The sequence below is a fragment of the Diplotaxodon limnothrissa genome, linkage group LG3 (genome assembly GCF_057381915.1).
Source record: "Diplotaxodon limnothrissa isolate DT_005_m linkage group LG3, D_limnothrissa_male_GT1.1, whole genome shotgun sequence".
NCBI lineage: Eukaryota > Metazoa > Chordata > Actinopteri > Cichliformes > Cichlidae > Diplotaxodon > Diplotaxodon limnothrissa.
Window position 1 is genome coordinate 9,520,444 of NC_140598.1, and position 21,519 is coordinate 9,541,962.

Here is a 21,519-nt window from a genome sequence, read left to right on the forward strand (position 1 = left end):
CCAGCAGGGGCCCTTGACTCCAGCAGGGGCCCTTGACTAAAGAAGGGGCCCTTGACTCAAGCAGGGGCCCTTGACTCCAGGGACGCATCACTGGAGGCGCCGGGGCCCTTGACTACATCAGGGGCCCATGACCCAAGCAGGGGCCCTTGACTCCCGGGACGCGTCACTGCAGGCGCAGGGGCCCTTGACTCCAGCAGGGGCCCTTGACTCCAGGGACGCGTCATTGGAGGCGTCTCTATCAGTCTTAGTTTCAATGGATCTCAGTGCAGCATTTGACACAGTTGACCACAACATATTACTCAAACGACTGGAGAACTGGGCAGGTTTTTCAGGAACTGTACTATACTCGTTAAAAAACATACTTGAAGACTCACCTGTTCTCAGCTGCATTTGAATAAAGCACCAAATCCACACTTTTAAGCTTAAATTTCAAAACTAACATTTTAACTACTGATTTTATCTATTTATGATTTTATTTGTTTGCTTGTTTAAATCACTTTTAAATCATGCTTTTTATTTGTTTTTGTTTCTAATGTCTCTGTAAAGCACTTTGAATCACCTTGTTGTTGAATTGTCTGTGAAGGTTCTCAGTCATCCAGGTCATCGTAGTCAATGGAGCTTGCAAAGAAAAGCGTCTGGACTTCTTTAAGTTGCTTGAAGACGTTTCACTTCACAGCAGGGGCCCTTGACTCCAGCAGGGGCCCTTGACTCAAGCAGGGGCCCTTGACTCCAGCAGGGGCCCTTGACTCCAGCAGGGGCCCTTGACTAAAGAAGGGGCCCTTGACTCAAGCAGGGGCGCTTGACTCCAGGGACGCATCACTGGAGGCGCCGGGGCCCTTGACTACATCAGGGGCCCTTGACCCAAGCAGGGGCCCTTGACTCCCGGGACGCGTCACTGGAGGCGCAGGGGCCCTTGACTCCAGCAGGGGCCCTTGACTCCAGCAGGGGCCCTTGACTCCCGGGACGCGTCACTGGAGGCGTCTCTATCAGTCTTAGTTTCACTGGATCTCAGTGCAGCATTTGACACAGTTGACCACAACATATTACTCAAACGACTGGAGAACTGGGCAGGTTTTTCAGGAACTGTACTAAACTCGTTAAAAAACATACTTGAAGACTCACCTGTTCTCAGCTGCATTTGAATAAAGCACCAAATCCACACTTTTAAGCTTAAATTTCAAAACTAACATTTTAACTACTGATTTTATCTATTTCTGATTTTATTTGTTTGCTTGTTTAAATCACTTTTAAATCATGCTTTTTATTTGTTTTTGTTTCTAATGTCTCTGTAAAGCACTTTGAATAACCTTGTTGTTGAATTGTCTGTGAAGGTTCTCAGTCATCCAGGTCATCGTAGTCAATGGAGCTTGCAAAGAAAAGCGTCTGGACTTCTTTAAGTTGCTTGAAGACGTTTCACTTCACAGCAGGGGCCCTTGACTCCAGGGACAGGTCACTGTAGGCGCAGGGGCCCTTGACTCCAGCAGGGGCCCTTGACAAAAGCAGGGGCCCTTGACTCCAGCAGGGGCCCTTGACTCCAGCAGGGGCCCTTGACTCAAGCAGGGGCCCTTGACTCCAGCAGGGGCCCTTGACTCCAGCAGGGGCCCTTGACTAAAGAAGGGGCCCTTGACTCAAGCAGGGGCCCTTGACTCCAGGGACGCATCACTGGAGGCGCCTGGGCCCTTGACTCCAGCAGGGGCCCTTGACCCATGCAGGGGCCCTTGACCCAAGCAGGGGCCCTTGACTCCCGGGACGCGTCACTGGAGGCGCAGGGGCCCTTGACTCCAGCAGGGGCCCTTGAATCCAGGGACGCGTCATTGGAGGCGTCTCTATCAGTCTTAGTTTCACTGGATCTCAGTGCAGCATTTGACACAGTTGACCACAACATATTACTCAAACGACTGGAGAACTGGGCAGGTTTTTCAGGAACTGTACTATACTCGTTAAAAAACATACTTGAAGACTCACCTGTTCTCAGCTGCATTTGAATAAAGCACCAAATCCACACTTTTAAGCTTAAATTTCAAAACTAACATTTTAACTACTGATCTTATCTATTTCTGATTTTATTTGTTTTGATTTTATATACTGTTTTTGTCATGGTCCTGGGCCATGTTGGCCCAGTGTTCTTAGTTTCCTTGTATGTTTGTATTTTGTTCCTTGCTTAGGCCATGTTTTCTGAGTTGCCCTGTTGTGTTGTTCCCTAAGTGTTTTCCCTCCATGGCTTTTTCCCCCTGTGTGCCCTCGATGTATTTATGAGCCCTCGTCTCCCTTTGTGGTTGTTTCATGTTTCCCCAGCCCGTTATGTCTGTGTTTTCCCCGTGCTCTCTCTCCTCCTGTCTGAACCTCTGTGCACTTCCTGTTTACCTTGTGACTCTCACGCCCGTACATGTCATGTTCAGTTCACCCCGCCCTGTCTCGTTATGATTATCAGTGTCACCTGTGTTCCCCGTGTGTTCCCACTTTCCTCGTTAACCCTCTGTGTATTTCTGTCTGCGTCTCCCTCTGCTCAGTGTGACGTCGTCCCTCATGCTGCGTGGATTTCCCTGTGTCTCTCTCTCCGAGTGTTAGTTTACTTTTCCCAGTTTAGTTTTGTATTTCCTATGTTCTGCCTCTTCAGCAATAAAGCTGCCTTTTTGAGTTCATTCCCTCGTGCCTGTGAGTCCTGCATTTTGGGTCCTACTCCTGCCTGCCACACAGCCGAGCCTTGACAGTTTTTGTTTGTTTGTTTGTTTGCTTGTTAATTAGTTAGTTACTTTGTTTGCTTGTTCAAATCAATTTGCAATCATGCTTTTTATTTGTTTTTGTTTCTAATGTCTCTGTAAAGCACTTTGAATCACCTTGTTGTTGAATTGTCTGTGAAGGTTCTCAGTCATCCAGGTCATAGTAGTCAATGGAGCTTGCAAAGAAAAGCGTCTGGACTTCTTTAAGTTGCTTGAAGACGTTTCACTTCACAGCAGGGGCCCTTGACTCCAGCAGGGGCCCTTGACCAAAGCAGGGGCCCTTGACTCCACGGACGCATCACTGGAGGCGCCGGGGCCCTTGACTCCAGCAGGGGCCCCATGACTCAAGCAGGGGCCCTTTACTCCAAGGACGCGTCACTGTAGGCGCAGGGGCCCTTGACTCAAGCAGGGGCCCTTGACTCCAGCAGGGGCCCTTGAGTAAAGCAGGGGCCCTTGACTCCAGCAGGGGCGCTTGACTCCAGGGACTCGTCACTGGAGGCGCAGGGGCCCTTGACTCCAGCAGGGGCCCTTGACTCAAGCAGGGGCCCTTGACTCCAGCAGGGGCCCTTGACTCCAGCAGGGGCCCTTGACTAAAGAAGGGGCCCTTGACTCAAGCAGGGGCCCTTGACTCCAGGGACGCATCACTGGAGGCGCCGGGGCCCTTGACTACATCAGGGGCCCTTGACCCAAGCAGGGGCCCTTGACTCCCGGGACGCGTCACTGGAGGCGCAGGGGCCCTTGACTCCAGCAGGGGCCCTTGACTCCAGCAGGGGCCCTTGACTCCAGGGACGCGTCATTGGAGGCGTCTCTATCAGTCTTAGTTTCAATGGATCTCAGTGCAGCATTTGACACAGTTGACCACAACATATTACTCAAACGACTGGAGAACTGGGCAGGTTTTTCAGGAACTGTACTATACTCGTTAAAAAACATACTTGAAGACTCACCTGTTCTCAGCTGCATTTGAATAAAGCACCAAATCCACACTTTTAAGCTTAAATTTCAAAACTAACATTTTAACTACTGATTTTATCTATTTCTGATTTTATTTGTTTGCTTGTTTAAATCACTTTTAAATCATGCTTTTTATTTGTTTTTGTTTCTAATGTCTCTGTAAAGCACTTTGAATCACCTTGTTGTTGAATTGTCTGTGAAGGTTCTCAGTCATCCAGGTCATCGTAGTCAATGGAGCTTGCAAAGAAAAGCGTCTGGACTTCTTTAAGTTGCTTGAAGACGTTTCACTTCACAGCAGGGGCCCTTGACTCCAGGGACAGGTCACTGTAGGCGCAGGGGCCCTTGACTCCAGCAGGGGCCCTTGACTCCAGCAGGGGCCCTTGACAACAGCAGGGGCCCTTGACTCCAGTAAGGGCCCTTGAATCAAGCAGGGGCCCTTGACTCCAGCAGGTGCCCATGACTCCAGGGATGAGTCACTGGAGGCGCAGGGGCCCTTGACTCCAGCAGGGGCCCTTGACTCCAGCAGGGGCCCTTGACTAAAGCAGGGGCCCTTGACTCCAGTAAGGGCCCTTAACTCAAGCAGGGGCCCTTGACTCCAGCAGGGGCCCTTGACTCCAGCAGGGGCCCTTGACTCCAGCAGGGGCCCTTGACAAAAGCAGGGGCCCTTGACTCCAGTAAGGGCCCTTGAATCAAGCAGGGGCCCTTGACTCCAGCAGGTGCCCATGACTCCAGGGATGAGTCACTGGAGGCGCAGGGGCCCTTGACTCCATCAGGGGCCCTTGACTCCAGCAGGGGCCCCATGACTCAACCAGGGGCCCTTGACTCCAGCAGGGGCCCTTGACTCCAGGGACGCGTCATTTGAGGTGCAGGGGCCCTTCACTCCAGCAGGGGCCCTTCACTCCAGCAGGGGCCCTTGAGTAAAGCAGGGGCCCTTGACCCAAGCAGTGTCCCTTGACCCAAGCAGGGGCCCTTGACTCCAGCATGGGCCCTTGACTCCAGCTGGGGCCCTTCACTAAAGAAGGGGCCCTTGACTAAAGAAGGGGCCCTTGACTCAAGCAGGGGCCCTTGACTCACGCAGGGGCCCTTGACTCCAGCAGGGGCCCTTGACTAAAGAAGGGGCCCTTGACTCAAGCAGGGGCCCTTAACTCCAGCAGGGGCCCTTGACTAAAGAAGGGGCCCTTGACTCAAGCAGGGGCCCTTGACTCCAGGGACGCATCACTGGAGGCGCCGGGGCCCTTGACTACATCAGGAGCCCTTGACCAATGCAGGGGCCCTTGACCCAAGCAGGGGCCCTTGACTCCAGCAGGGGCCCTTGACTCCAGGGACGCGTCATTGGAGGCGTCTCTATCAGTCTTAGTTTCAATGGATCTCAGTGCAGCATTTGACACAGTTGACCACAACATATTACTCAAACGACTGGAGAACTGGGCAGGTTTTTCAGGAACTGTACTATACTCGTTAAAAAACATACTTGAAGACTCACCTGTTCTCAGCTGCATTTGAATAAAGCACCAAATCCACACTTTTAAGCTTAAATTTCAAAACTAACATTTTAACTACTGATTTTATCTATTTCTGATTTTATTTGTTTTGATTTTATATACTGTTTTTGTTTGTTTGTTTTTTTGCTTGTTAATTAGTTAGTTACTTTGTTTGCTTGTTTAAATCAATTTTAAATCATGCTTTTTATTTGTTTTTGTTTCTAATGTCTCTGTAAAGCACTTTGAATCACCTTGTTGTTGAATTGTCTGTGAAGGTTCTCAGTCATCCAGGTCATCGTAGTCAATGGAGCTTGCAAAGAAAAGCGTCTGGACTTCTTTAAGTTGCTTGAAGACGTATCACTTCACAGCAGGGGCCCTTGACTCCAGCAGGGGCCCTTGACTCAAGCAGGGGCCCTTGACTCCAGCAGGGGCCCTTGACTCCAGCAGGGGCCCTTGACTAAAGAAGGGGCCCTTGACTCAAGCAGGGGCCCTTGACTCCAGGGACGCATCACTGGAGGCGCCGGGGCCCTTGACTACATCAGGGGCCCTTGACCCATGCAGGGGCCCATGACTCGAGGGACGCGTCACTGGAGGCGCAGGGGCCCTTGACTCCAGCAGGGGCCCTTGACTCCAGGGACGCGTCACTGGAGGCGCAGGGGCCCTTGACTCCAGCAGGGGCTCTTGACTCAAGTTGGTGCCCATGACTCCAGGTATGCGTCACTGGAGGCGCAGGGGCCCTTGACTCACGCAGGGGCCCTTGACTCAAGCAGGGGCCCTTAACTCCAGCAGGGGCGCTTGACTCAAGCAGGGGCCCTTGACTCCAGCAGGGGCCCTTGAGTAAAGCAGGGGCCCTTGACAAAAGCAGGGGCCCTTGACAAAAGCAGGGGCCCTTGACAAAAGCAGGGGCCCTTGACTCCAGTAAGGGCCCTTGAATCAAGCAGGGGCCCTTGACTCCAGCCGGGGCCCTTGACTCACGCAGGGGCCCTTGACAAAAGCAGGGGCCCTTGACAAAAGCAGGGGCCCTTGACAAAAGCAGGGGCCCTTGACTCCAGTAAGGGCCCTTGAATCAAGCAGGGGCCCTTGACTCCAGCAGGTGCACATGACTCCAGGGATGCGTCACTGGAGGCGCAGGGGCCCTTGACTCCATCAGGGGCCCTTGACTCCAGCAGGGGCCCCATGACTCAACCAGGGGCCCTTGACTCAACCAGGGGCCCTTGACTCCAGGGACGCATCATTTGAGGTGCAGGGGCCCTTCACTCCAGCAGGGGCCCTTCACTCCAGCAGGGGCCCTTGAGTAAAGCAGGGGCCCTTGACTCCAGCAGGGGCCCTTGAATCCAGCAGGGGCCCTTGACTAAAGAAGGGGCCCTTGACTAAAGAAGGGGCCCTTGACTCAAGCAGGGGCCCTTAACTCCAGCAGGGGCCCTTGACTCCAGCACGGGCCCTTGACTCCAGGGACGCATCATTTGAGGTGCAGGGGCCCTTCACTCCAGCAGGGGCCCTTCACTCCAGCAGGGGCCCTTGAGTAAAGCAGGGGCCCTTGACCCAAGCAGTGTCCCTTGACCCAAGCAGGGGCCCTTGACTCCAGGAATGCGTCACTGGAGGCGCAGGGGCCCTTGACTCCAGCAGGGGCCCTTGAGTAAAGCAGGGGCCCTTGACCCAAACAGTGTCCCTTGACTCCAGCAGGGGCCCTTGACTCCAGCAGGGGCACTTGACTCCAGGGATGCGTCACTGGAGGCGCAGGGGCCTTTGACTCCAGCAGGGGCCCTTGACTCCCGGGACGCGTCACTGGAGGCGCAGGGGACCTTGACTCCAGCAGGGGCCCTTGACTCCAGCTGGGGCCCTTGAGTAAGGAAGGGGCCCTTGACTAAAGAAGGGGCCCTTGACTCAAGCAGGGGCCCTTGACTCACGCAGGGGCCCTTGACTCCAGCAGGGGCCCTTGAATCCAGCAGGGGCCCTTGACTAAAGAAGGGGCCCTTGACTAAAGAAGGGGCCCTTGACTCAAGCAGGGGCCCTTAACTCCAGCAGGGGCCCTTGACTCCAGCACGGGCCCTTGACTAAAGAAGGGGCCCTTGACTCAAGCAGGGGCCCTTGACTCCCGGGACGCGTCACTGGAGGCGCAGGGGCCCTTGACTCCAGCAGGGGCCCTTGACTCCAGCAGGGGCCCTTGACTCCAGGGACGCGTCATTGGAGGCGTCTCTATCAGTCTTAGTTTCAATGGATCTCAGTGCAGCATTTGACACAGTTGACCACAACATATTACTCAAACGACTGGAGAACTGGGCAGGTTTTTCAGGAACTGTACTATACTCGTTAAAAAACATACTTGAAGACTCACCTGTTCTCAGCTGCATTTGAATAAAGCACCAAATCCACACTTTTAAGCTTAAATTTCAAAACTAACATTTTATCTACTGATTTTATCTATTTCTGATTTTATTTGTTTGCTTGTTTAAATCACTTTTAAATCATGCTTTTTATTTGTTTTTGTTTCTAATGTCTCTGTAAAGCACTTTGAATCACCTTGTTGTTGAATTGTCTGTGAAGGTTCTCAGTCATCCAGGTCATCGTAGTCAATGGAGCTTGCAAAGAAAAGCGTCTGGACTTCTTTAAGTTGCTTGAAGACGTTTCACTTCACAGCAGGGGCCCTTGACTCCAGGGACAGGTCACTGTAGGCGCAGGGGCCCTTGACTCCAGCAGGGGCCCTTGACTCCAGCAGGGGCCCTTCACTCCAGCAGGGGCCCTTGACTCCAGTAAGGGCCCTTGAATCAAGCAGGGGCCCTTGACTCCAGCAGGTGCCCATGACTCCAGGGATGCGTCACTGGAGGCGCAGGGGCCCTTGACTCCATCAGGGGCCCTTGACTCCAGCAGGGGCCCCATGACTCAACCAGGGGCCCTTGACTCCAGCAGGGGCCCTTGACTCCAGGGACGCGTCATTTGAGGCGCAGGGGCCCTTCACTCCAGCAGGGGCCCTTGACTCCAGCAGGGGCCCTTGACTAAAGAAGGGGCCCTTGACTCAAGCAGGGGCCCTTGACTCCAGGGACGCATCACTGGAGGCGCCGGGGCCCTTGACTACATCAGGGGCCCTTGACCCAAGCAGGGGCCCTTGACTCCCGGGACGCGTCACTGGAGGCGCAGGGGCCCTTGACTCCAGCAGGGGCCCTTGACTCCAGGGACGCGTCATTGGAGGCGTCTCTATCAGTCTTAGTTTCAATGGATCTCAGTGCAGCATTTGACACAGTTGACCACAACATATTACTCAAACGACTGGAGAACTGGGCAGGTTTTTCAGGAACTGTACTATACTCGTTAAAAAACATACAGTGGGGCAAAAAAGTATTTAGTCAGCCATCGATTGTGCAAGTTCCCCCACCTAAAATGATGACAGAGGTCAGTAATTTGCACCAGAGGTACACTTCAACTGTGAGAGACAGAATGTGAAAAAAAAATCCATGAATTCACATGGTAGGATTTGTAAAGAATTTATTCGTAAATCAGGGTGGAAAATAAGTATTTGGTCAATAACAAAAATACAACTCAATACTTTGCAACATAACCTTTGTTGGCAATAACAGAGGTCAAACGTTTACTATAGGTCTTTACCAGGTTTGCACACACAGTAGCTGGTATTTTGACCCATTCCTCCATGCAGATCTTCTCGAGAGCAGTGATGTTTTGGGGCTGTCACCGAGCAACACGGACTTTCAACTCCCGCCACAGATTTTCTATGGGGTTGAGGTCTGGAGACTGGCTAGGCCACTCCAGGACTTTCAAATGCTTCTTACGGAGCCACTCCTTTGTTGCCCGGGCGGTGTGTTTTGGATCATTGTCATGTTGGAAGACCCAGCCTCGTTTCATCTTCAAAGTTCTCACTGATGGAAGGAGGTTTTGGCTCAAAATCTCACGATACATGGCCCCATTCATTCTGTCCTTAACACGGATCAGTCGTCTTGTCCCCTTGGCAGACAAACAGCCCCATAGCATGATGTTTCCACCCCCATGCTTCACAGTAGGTATGGTGTTCTTGGGATGCAACTCAGTATTCTTCTTCCTCCAAACACGACGAGTTGAGTTTATACCAAAAAGTTCTACTTTGGTTTCATCTGACCACATGACATTCTCCCAATCCTCTGCTGTATCATCCATGTGCTCTCTGGCAAACTTCAGACGGGCCTGGACATGCACTGGCTTCAGCAGCGGAACACGTCTGGCACTGCGGGATTTGATTCCCTGCCGTTGTAGTGTGTTACTGATGGTGACCTTTGTTACTTTGGTCCCAGCTCTCTGCAGGTCATTCACCAGGTCCCCCCGTGTGGTTCTGGGATCTTTGCTCACCGTTCTCATGATCATTTTGACCCCACGGGATGAGATCTTGCGTGGAGCCCCAGATCGAGGGAGATTATCAGTGGTCTTGTATGTCTTCCATTTTCTGATGATTGCTCCCACAGTTGATTTTTTCACACCAAGCTGCTTGCCTATTGTAGATTCACTCTTCCCAGTCTGGTGCAGGTCTACAATACTCTTCCTGGTGTCCTTCGAAAGCTCTTTGGTCTTGGCCATGGCGGAGTTTGGAGTCTGACTGTTTGAGGCTGTGGACAGGTGTCTTTTATACAGATGATGAGTTCAAACAGGTGCCATTCATACAGGTAACGAGTGGGGGACAGAAAAGCTTCTTACAGAAGACGTTACAGGTCTGTGAGAGCCAGAGATTTTCCTTGTTTGAGGTGACCAAATACTTATTTTCCACCCTGATTTACGAATAAATTCTTTACAAATCCTACCATGTGAATTCATGGATTTTTTTTTCACATTCGGTCTCTCACAGTTGAAGTGTACCTCTGGTGCAAATTACTGACCTCTGTCATCATTTTAAGTGGGGGAACTTGCACAATCGGTGGCTGACTAAATACTTTTTTGCGCCACTGTACTTGAAGACTCACCTGTTCTCAGCTGCATTTGAATAAAGCACCAAATCCACACTTTTAAGCTTAAATTTCAAAACTAACATTTTAACTACTGATTTTTATCTATTTATGATTTTATTTGTTTGCTTGTTTAAATCACTTTTAAATCATGCTTTTTATTTGTTTTTGTTTCTAATGTCTCTGTAAAGCACTTTGAATCACCTTGTTGTTGAATTGTCTGTGAAGGTTCTCAGTCATCCAGGTCATCGTAGTCAATGGAGCTTGCAAAGAAAAGCGTCTGGACTTCTTTAAGTTGCTTGAAGACGTTACACTTCACAGCAGGGGCCCTTGACTCCAGCAGGTGCCCATGACTCCAGGGATGCGTCATTGGAGGCGCAGGGGCCCTTGACTCAAGCAGGGGCCCTTGACTCCAGTAAGGGCCCTTAACTCAAGGAGGGGCCCTTGACTCCAGCAGGTGTCCATGACTCCAGGGATGCGTCATTGGAGGCGCAGGGGCCCTTGACTCAAGCAGGGGCCATTGACTCCAGCAGGGGCCCTTGACCCCAGGGACGCGTCATTTGAGGCGCAGGGGCCCTTGACTCCAGCAGGGGCCCTTGACTCAAGCAGGGGCCATTGACTCCAGCAGGGGCCCTTGACTCCAGCAGGGGCCCCATGACTCCAGGGATGCGTCACTGGAGGCGCAGGGGCCCTTGACTCATGCAGGGGCCCTTGACTCCAGCAGGGGCCATTGACTCCAGCAGGGGCCCTTGACTCAAGCAGGGGCCCTTGACTCCAGGGACGCGTCACTGGAGGCGCAGGGGCCCTTGACTCATGCAGGGGCCCTTGACTCCAGCAGGGGCCCTTGACTCCAGCAGGGGCCCTTGACTAAAGAAGGGGCCCTTGACTAAAGAAGGGGCCCTTGACTCAAGCAGGGGCCCTTGACTCCAGCAGGGGCTCTTGACTCAAGTTGGTGCCCATGACTCCAGGTATGCGTCACTGGAGGCGCAGGGGCCCTTGACTCATGCAGGGGCCCTTGACTCCAGCAGGGGCCCTTGACTCCAGCAGGGGCCCTTGACTAAAGAAGGGGCCCTTGACTAAAGAAGGGGCCCTTGACTCAAGCAGGGGCCCTTGACTCCAGCAGGGGCCCTTGACTAAAGAAGGGGCCCTTGACTAAAGAAGGGGCCCTTGACTCAAGCAGGGGCCCTTAACTCCAGCAGGGGCGCTTGACTCAAGCAGGGGCCCTTGACTCCAGCAGGGGCCCTTGAGTAAAGCAGGGGCCCTTGACTCCAGCCGGGGCCCTTGACTCACGCAGGGGCCCTTGACTCCAGCAGGGGCCCTTGACTAAAGCAGGGGCCATTGACTCCAGCAGGGGCCCTTGACTCCAGCAGGGGCCCCATTACTCAAGCAGGGGCCCTTGACTCCAGCAGGGGCCCTTCACTCCAGCAGGGGCCCCATGACTCCAGGGATGCGTCACTGGAGGCGCAGGGGCCCTTGACTCCAGCAGGGGCCCTTGACTCCAGGGACGCGTCATTGGAGGCGTCTCTATCAGTCTTAGTTTCAATGGATCTCAGTGCAGCATTTGACACAGTTGACCACAACATATTACTCAAACGACTGGAGAACTGGGCAGGTTTTTCAGGAACTGTACTATACTCGTTAAAAAACATACTTGAAGACTCACCTGTTCTCAGCTGCATTTGAATAAAGCACCAAATCCACACTTTTAAGCTTAAATTTCAAAACTAACATTTTAACTACTGATTTTATCTATTTCTGATTTTATTTGTTTGCTTGTTTAAATCACTTTTAAATCATGCTTTTTATTTGTTTTTGTTTCTAATGTCTCTGTAAAGCACTTTGAATCACCTTGTTGTTGAATTGTCTGTGAAGGTTCTCAGTCATCCAGGTCATCGTAGTCAATGGAGCTTGCAAAGAAAAGCGTCTGGACTTCTTTAAGTTGCTTGAAGACGTTTCACTTCACAGCAGGGGCCCTTGACTCCAGCAGGGGCCCTTGACTCCAGCAGGGGCCCTTGACTCCAGGGACAGGTCACTGTAGGCGCAGGGGCCCTTGACTCCAGCAGGGGCCCTTGACTCCAGCAGGGGCCCTTGACTCCAGTAAGGGCCCTTGAATCAAGCAGGGGCCCTTGACTCCAGGGACGCATCACTGGAGGCGCCTGGGCCCTTGACTCCAGCAGGGGCCCTTGACCCATGCAGGGGCCCTTGACCCAAGCAGGGGCCCTTGACTCCCGGGACGCGTCACTGGAGGCGCAGGGGCCCTTGACTCCAGCAGGGGCCCTTGAATCCAGGGACACGTCATTGGAGGCGTCTCTATCAGTCTTAGTTTCACTGGATCTCAGTGCAGCATTTGACACAGTTGACCACAACATATTACTCAAACGACTGGAGAACTGGGCAGGTTTTTCAGGAACTGTACTAAACTCGTTAAAAAACATACTTGAAGACTCACCTGTTCTCAGCTGCATTTGAATAAAGCACCAAATCCACACTTTTAAGCTTAAATTTCAAAACTAACATTTTAACTACTGATTTTATCTATTTATGATTTTATTTGTTTTGATTTTATATACTGTTTTTGTTTGTTTGTTTTTTTGCTTGTTAATTAGTTAGTTACTTTGTTTGCTTGTTTAAATCAATTTTAAATCATGCTTTTTATTTGTTTTTGTTTCTAATGTCTCTGTAAAGCACTTTGAATCACCTTGTTGTTGAATTGTCTGTGAAGGTTCTCAGTCATCCAGGTCATCGTAGTCAATGGAGCTTACAAAGAAAAGCGTCTGGCCTTCTTTAAGTTGCTTGAAGACGTTTCACTTCACAGCAGGGGCCCTTGACTCCAGCAGGTGCCCATGACTCCAGGGATGCGTCATTGGAGGCGCAGGGGCCCTTGACTAAAGCAGGGGCCCTTGACTCCAGTAAGGGCCCTTAACTCAAGCAGGGGCCCTTGACTCCAGCAGGTGCCCATGACTCCAGGGATGCGTCACTGGAGGCGCAGGGGCCCTTGACTCCAGCAGGTGCCCATGACTCCAGGGATGCGTCACTGGAGGCGCCGGGGCCTTTGACTCCAGCAGGGGCCCTTGACTCCAGGAACGCTTCACTTGAGGCGCAGGGGCCCTTGACTCCAGCAGGGGCCCTTGACTCCAGGGACGCGTCACTGGAGGCGCAGGGGCCCTTGACTCCAGCAGGGGCCCTTGACTCAAGCAGGGGCCCTTGACTCAAGCAGGGGCCCTTGACTCCAGCAGGGGCCCATGACTCGAGGGACGCGTCACTGGAGGCGCAGGGGCCCTTGACTCCAGCAGGGGCCCTTGACTCCAGGGACGCGTCATTTGAGGTGCAGGGGCCCTTCACTCCAGCAGGGGCCCTTCACTCCAGCAGGGGCCCTTGAGTAAAGCAGGGGCCCTTGACCCAAGCAGTGTCCCTTGACCCAAGCAGGGGCCCTTGACTCCAGGGATGCGTCACTGGAGGCGCAGGGGCCCTTGACTCCAACAGGGGCCCTTGAGTAAAGCAGGGGCCCTTGACTCCAGCAGGGGCGCTTGACTCCAGGGACTCGTCACTGGAGGCGCAGGGGCCCTTGACTCCAGCAGGGGCCCTTGACTCAAGCAGGGGCCCTTGACCCAAGCAGGGGCCCTTGACTCCAGCAGGGGCCCTTGACTCCCGGGACGCGTCACTGGAGGCGCAGGGGCCCTTGACTCCAGCAGGGGCCCTTGAATCCAGGGACGCGTCATTGGAGGCGTCTCTATCAGTCTTAGTTTCACTGGATCTCAGTGCAGCATTTGACACAGTTGACCACAACATATTACTCAAACGACTGGAGAACTGGGCAGGTTTTTCAGGAACTGTACTATACTCGTTAAAAAACATACTTGAAGACTCACCTGTTCTCAGCTGCATTTGAATAAAGCACCAAATCCACACTTTTAAGCTTAAATTTCAAAACTAACATTTTAACTACTGATTTTATCTATTTCTGATTTTATTTGTTTTGATTTTATATACTGTTTTTGTTTGTTTGTTTTTTTGCTTGTTAATTAGTTAGTTACTTTGTTTGCTTGTTTAAATCAATTTTAAATCATGCTTTTTATTTGTTTTTGTTTCTAATGTCTCTGTAAAGCACTTTGAATCACCTTGTTGTTGAATTGTCTGTGAAGGTTCTCAGTCATCCAGGTCATTGTAGTCAATGGAGCTTGCAAAGAAAAGCGTCTGGACTTCTTTAAGTTGCTTGAAGACGTTTCACTTCACAGCAGGGGCCCTTGACTCCAGGGACAGGTCACTGTAGGCGCAGGGGCCCTTGACTCCAGCAGGGGCCCTTGACTCCAGCAGGGGCCCTTGACTCCAGTAAGGGCCCTTAATCAAGCAGGTGCCCTTGACTCCAGGGATGCGTCACTGGAGGCGCAGGGGCCCTTGACTCCAGCAGGGGCCGTTGACTAAAGAAGGGGCCCTTGATTCAATCAGGGGCCCTTGACTCCAGCAGGGGCCCTTGACTCCAGCAGGGGCCCTTGACTAAAGAAGGGGCCCTTGACTAAAGAAGGGGCCCTTGACTCAAGCAGGGGCCCTTAACTCCAGCAGGGGCGCTTGACTCAAGCAGGGGCCCTTGACTCCAGCAGGGGCCCTTGAGTAAAGCAGGGGCCCTTGACTCCAGCCGGGGCCCTTGACTCACGCAGGGGCCCTTGACTCCAGCAGGGGCCTGTGATATTATTCTGTTATTATATGTTACCTTATAGATGTAATCAAAATAGTTGAATTATGATATTGTTGTAGATCATATTATACCCTTTAAAATAGAGTGTGTGATCTGTATGTAGTTTAGTTCTCATTATACTTTTGAGTTAACAGAACATATTCACATATTAGTTCATTAGATAAAGTTGCATCCTTGATCTGCTGGGAATGTGTTACACTGTTTTCTTGACATGCTTAATTGTTGAATCATGAAGAGAAGGTTGTAAGCAGGAGACTCTGTGTCTAAAGACACGGGAGATAGATAGACCACATTCCACACCCCCACCTTACAGAAAGCAGAGAAACAACTGCCGAGGTCATAACTTAGGCGCTGTAACAGAGAAAAAATGTGATGTTTTGGCTTTTACGACTAGCTGGGGGCCACTAGAGACTATAAAAAGCTGAGCAACCCGTCACCATTTTGAGACATGTGCCTGACCCTCTGGTAGCATCTCTCCCGTCCGGACGTTGTAATGCTCTGACTGTTGAATTGTATGGAAATAAATGATTGTTGATTGAGCATTTATACACCGAGTATTGTCCCTCCTTCAGCCCAAAGATTCAAAGAACTGCGTGTTTTCAACAACTTGGTGCCGTGTGACCCGGATCTTTGGTGTGCTGAGGAGGTGTAGATTTGGCCTTTGGTGAGATCGTGGGGCAAAGTGAACAGAAGGCCGGCCTAAAACAGAAAGGTAAGCACAGCCTGTTGTATTATAAATACCAAATGTGCATATTGGGCTTTCCAAATTAATCTGTTCGCTGAGTCACATGTATTTTCACAGTAAATTTGTCGGTGTCTGGTTTTTGGCGCAAGATACTAACAACATAAGTTGAGGCTGAATTCCAGTGTGTTAAATAAACTGCTTCTACCGAGATACTAATAACATACTACGTTGGTCTAGATTGCAGTAATCTGCTTCTACCGAGATACTAATAACATACTACGTTGGACTAGATGCAGCCACTTTACCTTCCACATTTAATTTTGTCTAATACTGGCTTCTGTAGCAATAATACATTAGAATTTATTCTGAAGACGCGGCCATTAGTTCAGTACATTGAAGTCGAGGTTTGAAGTTTGTTTATGGTGTCGGTTACGTCCTGGCTCTTGCCGGCTATGAAATAGAAGTTGATTTAAGGAAAAGCAGATGCTGGCTTCACGGTGCGGTTAAACACTGGCAATGCGAGAGCGAAACACGTCCGTAGGTTTGGTTTATGATACGGCGTGTTCCGGTGATGCGGCCGTGAAGTGCAGTAGTGGTTGGTGCTAATTTTAGTACATTGAACAGAGGTTTGACGGTGGTTTGTGGCGTCAGTCGAGTTTTTTTTTTTAAGGGCTGCGGTCATAAAACAAAGTAAAATTTTACTTGCCAAGAAGTACATAGAGCAAAACCTGGTTTATGATGTCTGGTATAACTTCGGGGATGCAAGCATCACTTTTATGATGCGACTTTGCTCCGTTGTGGCGGTCATAAGCGCAGAGAAAAGGGTATTTTGGTCTATGGTGCAGTGTGCTTTCAGAAGATCTAATAGTTGAGCTCAGAGGTTTCTGTGTAAAATTCCCGCTGAGGAAAAGTGTTGTGTGTGTGAGTGTGAAAGCGCGCTCTGGGTGAGAGAGTGTGTGTGAAGCTGCGAAGCGCGCTCTGGGTGCTGTCTTGTGGGTGAAGCGCGCACTGAGTGAGAGTGTGAGTGAGGCGCGCTCTGAGTGTGTTTTTGTGTGGAGTGCGAAGCGTGAACACAGTGACAGTGACGGTTAATGTGTTTGATTAGGAGGACATTAGAGCAAATACACATTTTAGGATCAAAGGTTGATGCCTAGTGTACCTGTGGAACTTTGCCCTAGGAGTGGCGACCCTCCTGTCCGTGGACGCGTGGCCAGGACCGGCGTTGTCCGGGTGCCGAGGTGGTGACTTGGGGAGGTGAGGGCCCCCGCATAGCTACGGAAATAACACTGGAACGGCCGTGTAATCACGGGTTCACATTTATTCCGGACTAGAACAAGACACATTTTGCGACCAAACGTTGAGTCTAGATTAGTAAAGAAATATAAAAAGGTTGAATTCCTCGTTTCAGTGGTTGAAATTGTTGTGTGCCTGTCCCCTGACGAGTGTGAAATTAAAATAAAGAGGGAATTTGGAGCCACATAGAGATAGACGGGCATAATTGGGTGTATTACTCTGTGGTGTAATAAAAATAAAAAGGAGAGATAGTAAGAGGTGTGCAGTGGAGAATTATGGAGGAGTACAGAGAGGAATGTGTTGGGAGACTGGCGTACAGTTTACGCTGTCAAGGTAGGCGTGTTGCCTGCTTATCGGTTTAAAAGTGATGAAAATGAAATTAAAATAAATCTCTTAGTGTGTTAATACAGGAAGCTGCGGACCTGGACCAACTGCCCCCACAAGCACAGCGGCCGAAGCAAAATTATAGGTAATGGGAACCACACCCAGCACGAATCAGCAGCTGTGAAACAGACAGCAGCGAGGAGAGAATTAGAGGAGAAATTAAGAGAAGTTTTAACACATAAAATTGGGGCCAACGGACTTGTGGAGGTTGGGAAGGCGTCCGGAGCATCACAACAAAAAGGTGAAACAAAAACACACACAAGCAGAGAAATCTGAGAGAAAGGCTCCTTTTAAGGTAACGCCTAGTTTGAGAAAAGATAAAATTAACCTGCTTTTATACAAATGCACATACACGCAATGAAGAAACAGCTTACACTCATGAACACGTGAAGATTTTCCAGCAAGGTTAAAGAAAAATTAACATACTTAAATGATGAAGTCTATACATTACTGACAAAGAAACCCTCTGGGTTGCAGGACAACAATTTAACTAAAAAAAAAAAAAAAAAGGAACACTGGTCTAACCAACCAGGCAAGACACAACAAATTTAGTGGTTAAAAGATTCAAATTGTGACATGTTTTCTGTTGATTGATTAATAAAAGTGATTACTGAATGAAAGAAAGTTCCTTTTTTGGGCTTTTAAACATGATCTTAAGAATTTTAACATATACCGGTGTTGTCCTGTCAACTTGGTGGGTTAGGAGTTGATTATATCGGGAGACAAAAAACAAAAAAAGGGGGAGAGAAGGCTGACATAGGGCCTGGCCCCATTGTCTCCCCTCTGAATAACACAGCCAACACAACAACATTTTCCTGTTCGTTTGTTTTTGTTTTTGTTTTTTGTTTGTTTTTGTTTTGTTTTGTTTTTGTTTTTTCTATACATATTTAATTACAGGCTGCTTTGCCGGCCCTGAAAGCCGAGGCTGACTGGACTCCTGCTCTCCCCCATACGTGACACTGACCAAATGCTGCAACAGCTGGACCCACAACAACGACCTGAGAATGTCAACAGACCTGCAGGAATGTGATCTCATGCAGCCGAGACGGAGAGCACTAAACCTAAGGCCCGTTTCACTACACGGGGGAAAAATTCCCAGACTGCGTCAGCTGACAGAGCTGTGACGAGACGCCCGCCAAGCCCGAATGAAAAGTAAGGCCGAGCGAAAGAATGCTGACCTTGATAACTTTGCATTCACACTGTGCAGGACAGTGATGGACCAACACGGATGATCGGGTGGCGAAAAAGGGCGTGACCGAGACAGGAGGAGTAACTGAGGTCAGAAGGCACCTCAGAATGGACAAAAACACAGAAGAAGATGCAGGTTTCACCTGCGGTGAACATCGACACTGGAGAAAGGACTGCCCCAATTGGGGTCAGAACCAGGACGGACTGAATTTTGAGCAGCAGCAGCAGCAGCAATGGTCGCAAACAAACTGAAAAAGGAGGGGGGCAGGACCCCAGGGCATGCTTCAGGCCGTGGTTTACCCAGAACACCAGAACAGGAAAGTGATGAACACACACACACACACACACACACACACACACACACACACACACACACACGGGAATGTTGATTCACTGAGAAGTGATGCACACATACACATGCACACGCTTGTGCAATGAAGAGTGATCCACACGCACACACACATACACGCTGATGCAATGAAGAATGCTTTGCTTATGCTGATATGCAAAATGCTGCACACAAACATCCCAATGCATAATTTTTATGAGGAGCCATTGATTTCCATTGATTACCATTGATTACTTAGAATGTGTTATATGTCACCTAGAAGGCATTTATGTAGAGTTAATAAGGTCTAAAAAAGTTTGGTTATGAAAACAATGTCTGTGCGTGATGTCTGTTTATGGCTCAAGGCCTTGACTGAATTCTTTGCTGTGCTTCACACAGCCCTGATGAGGAACAGTGGCACAGAGTGAAAAGGATGAATTAATAGTGTAAGGTTAGGTTGGAGTACGGCATTTTCTGTGATTGAGTTTTAATTCAAGGAGGAACAAAAGGTGTTACGGCACCTGAGGTTCTCATTCCCACACAATATTGTCCCGGCAGGAAGCAAAATGTTCCTGTGAATTTCTGGTTGATTGTTTGGTTTTGTTTAGCGCTAGCTTGATTTTATCAGTGAGCTTTGGCTTGTGTTCTTTCTCGTAAGCGAGAGAGGGATAGTTTTATGCTTGGACATGTCTGCAACGGGCCCTAGTTTGTGTTATTTTAGTAGTATTTTGTTGGTTATGTCTGTTTTCGTTTTTGTTACAGTGCACTGGAGAAAAAAACATCTGAGAGGTGTGATCCACCGGTGGTGATATGGTGATATGGTGATATGGTGATATGGTGATATGTTGATATTTTGTGAGTTCATGATTTAACAATCAGCTCTTTAAACCAGGCCTGAAAGATTGAAATGTAAAGCGCTATGAAATATTCTTACAAAAACAGTTGCAAAGTGTGCTTCTCCATGATTGTAATTGGCTTGGGAGAAATTCACTTATAGGGAACACTGAGAAGTTCTGAGTCTAAAAGGATTGCACCGAGTCAATCCGGCCCAAAAAAACAACAAGGAATTGTTTTCCTTTAAAATGATGACGTCATCTTGCTGGTGATGGAGGCTCGAATAGGTTGCGCGGGAGACTCCATTATCAGCAACATCTGGTATGAATGTGTAGGGAGGTATGCATGTGAATGGACTGTGATGGACTGACGACTAAAAGTTTTGACTGACTTGATACTGAGACAATGACTGCACCCACTTTAGGATTAGTAAATGCCAATAAACAATTCACCCAGCCGACAAGAGAAGGGTGGATGCTTCGCTTTGTTTTGTTTTGTTTTTTCAGGAGCAGGAGGATAAGAGAGACTGGAGGAGGAGACTCTAGCTTCACATAAGTATGAACTGCAGACTTAACACTGTGGTTGCTGATTTTGAGTTACTGATGTTTGCATCAAGAAAACAGTGTAACACATTCCCAGCAGATCAAGGATGCACCTTTATCTAATGAACTAATATGTGAATATGTTCTGTTAACTCAAAAGTATAATGAGAACTAAACTACATACAGATCACACACTCTATTTTAAAGGGTATAATATGATCTACAACAATATCATAATTCAACTATTTTGATTACATCTATAAGGTAACATATAATAACAGAATAATATCACAATATGTAGTGAAACGGGCCATAGGTTATCAATTCACTTGAACCAAAATTAGGACCACTCAGTGCGGCAAGAGTTAATAGTTATTAGTCTCAACACCTAAGGATAACCAGAAGAGCATGACTGATATGATGGAACTGGGATTTTGTTACACTTAATTTTTGCAAAACACAAATAAAACTAAATTGAAACTAAGGATTTTCAGAAAATAAAAACTACACTAAACTAGCAAAGAATTGGTAAAAACTAATTAAAACTGATATAAAATTGAAAATCTGAAGTCGAAGCTAAATAAAAATAAAAACTGATGAAAATTGCAAAACTATTACAACCCTGGTGCAGAGATTGGCAAATCTGACCAGGAAACGTTATAAAATGGATTGTCAGGATAGTCAGCGTTAAAGCCACTTTTGACAGTCCATACTAGGATGGCATTGGACATCTTCGGGGCAGAAAAGGGTTGGTGTGACCAAGGTGTGGTTTGGCTTGTTGTATGTACATTTCAAAATGTTACAGCTCTGGATGGACCAGTTACCAGGGCATGGAAGGATGACAGACTTTATTACATGAGGAGAAGGGACATTTTCGGGATCGAAGATCCTCAGGGATGACAAGGCTGGAGCAACGGTACTCGAGAGAAGAATTTCTGATACTTTCTGAGATATGATGTCACCAACCTTCTCTTTTAATTGTCTAGCTCCAATGAATTGACACATGGGAGTGTGTCAAAAAGGGGGAGTTGAGTTTGAAAATCAAACAATGGTGATATGAAAATTTCTATGAGTTTATTTTTGTGTTTAATAAATTAGCTATGGTAAAACTTAAGCTTATAATGTGTTAGACTTAGAAAGGGTTCACTAATTTTTGATTTCTTTTACACACACATAGATTATGATTAGAATTAGAATAAGTACTGAACATAATATTTTAAACCAAATTTGAATCATTAGAAGAACAATGGATAACAATATTAGATTATCAAGGCTAGGGAGAGAGGTGTTTTGGTTTTCTGTCTCTTGCAGAGAAAGGAACAGACACCAGACGGGGACACGGAGATGTGAGGACCCTTCACAGCAGGGACAGATGTAGGGACTGCCGAGACAGCAACTGGGGTCAAGTGTCATGACGTTTGGGCTCCTGGAGAAGATGGATCCCACAAACACAGCAATAACCATGAAGGGGTTGGCGAAAACCAGGAACACCAGACCA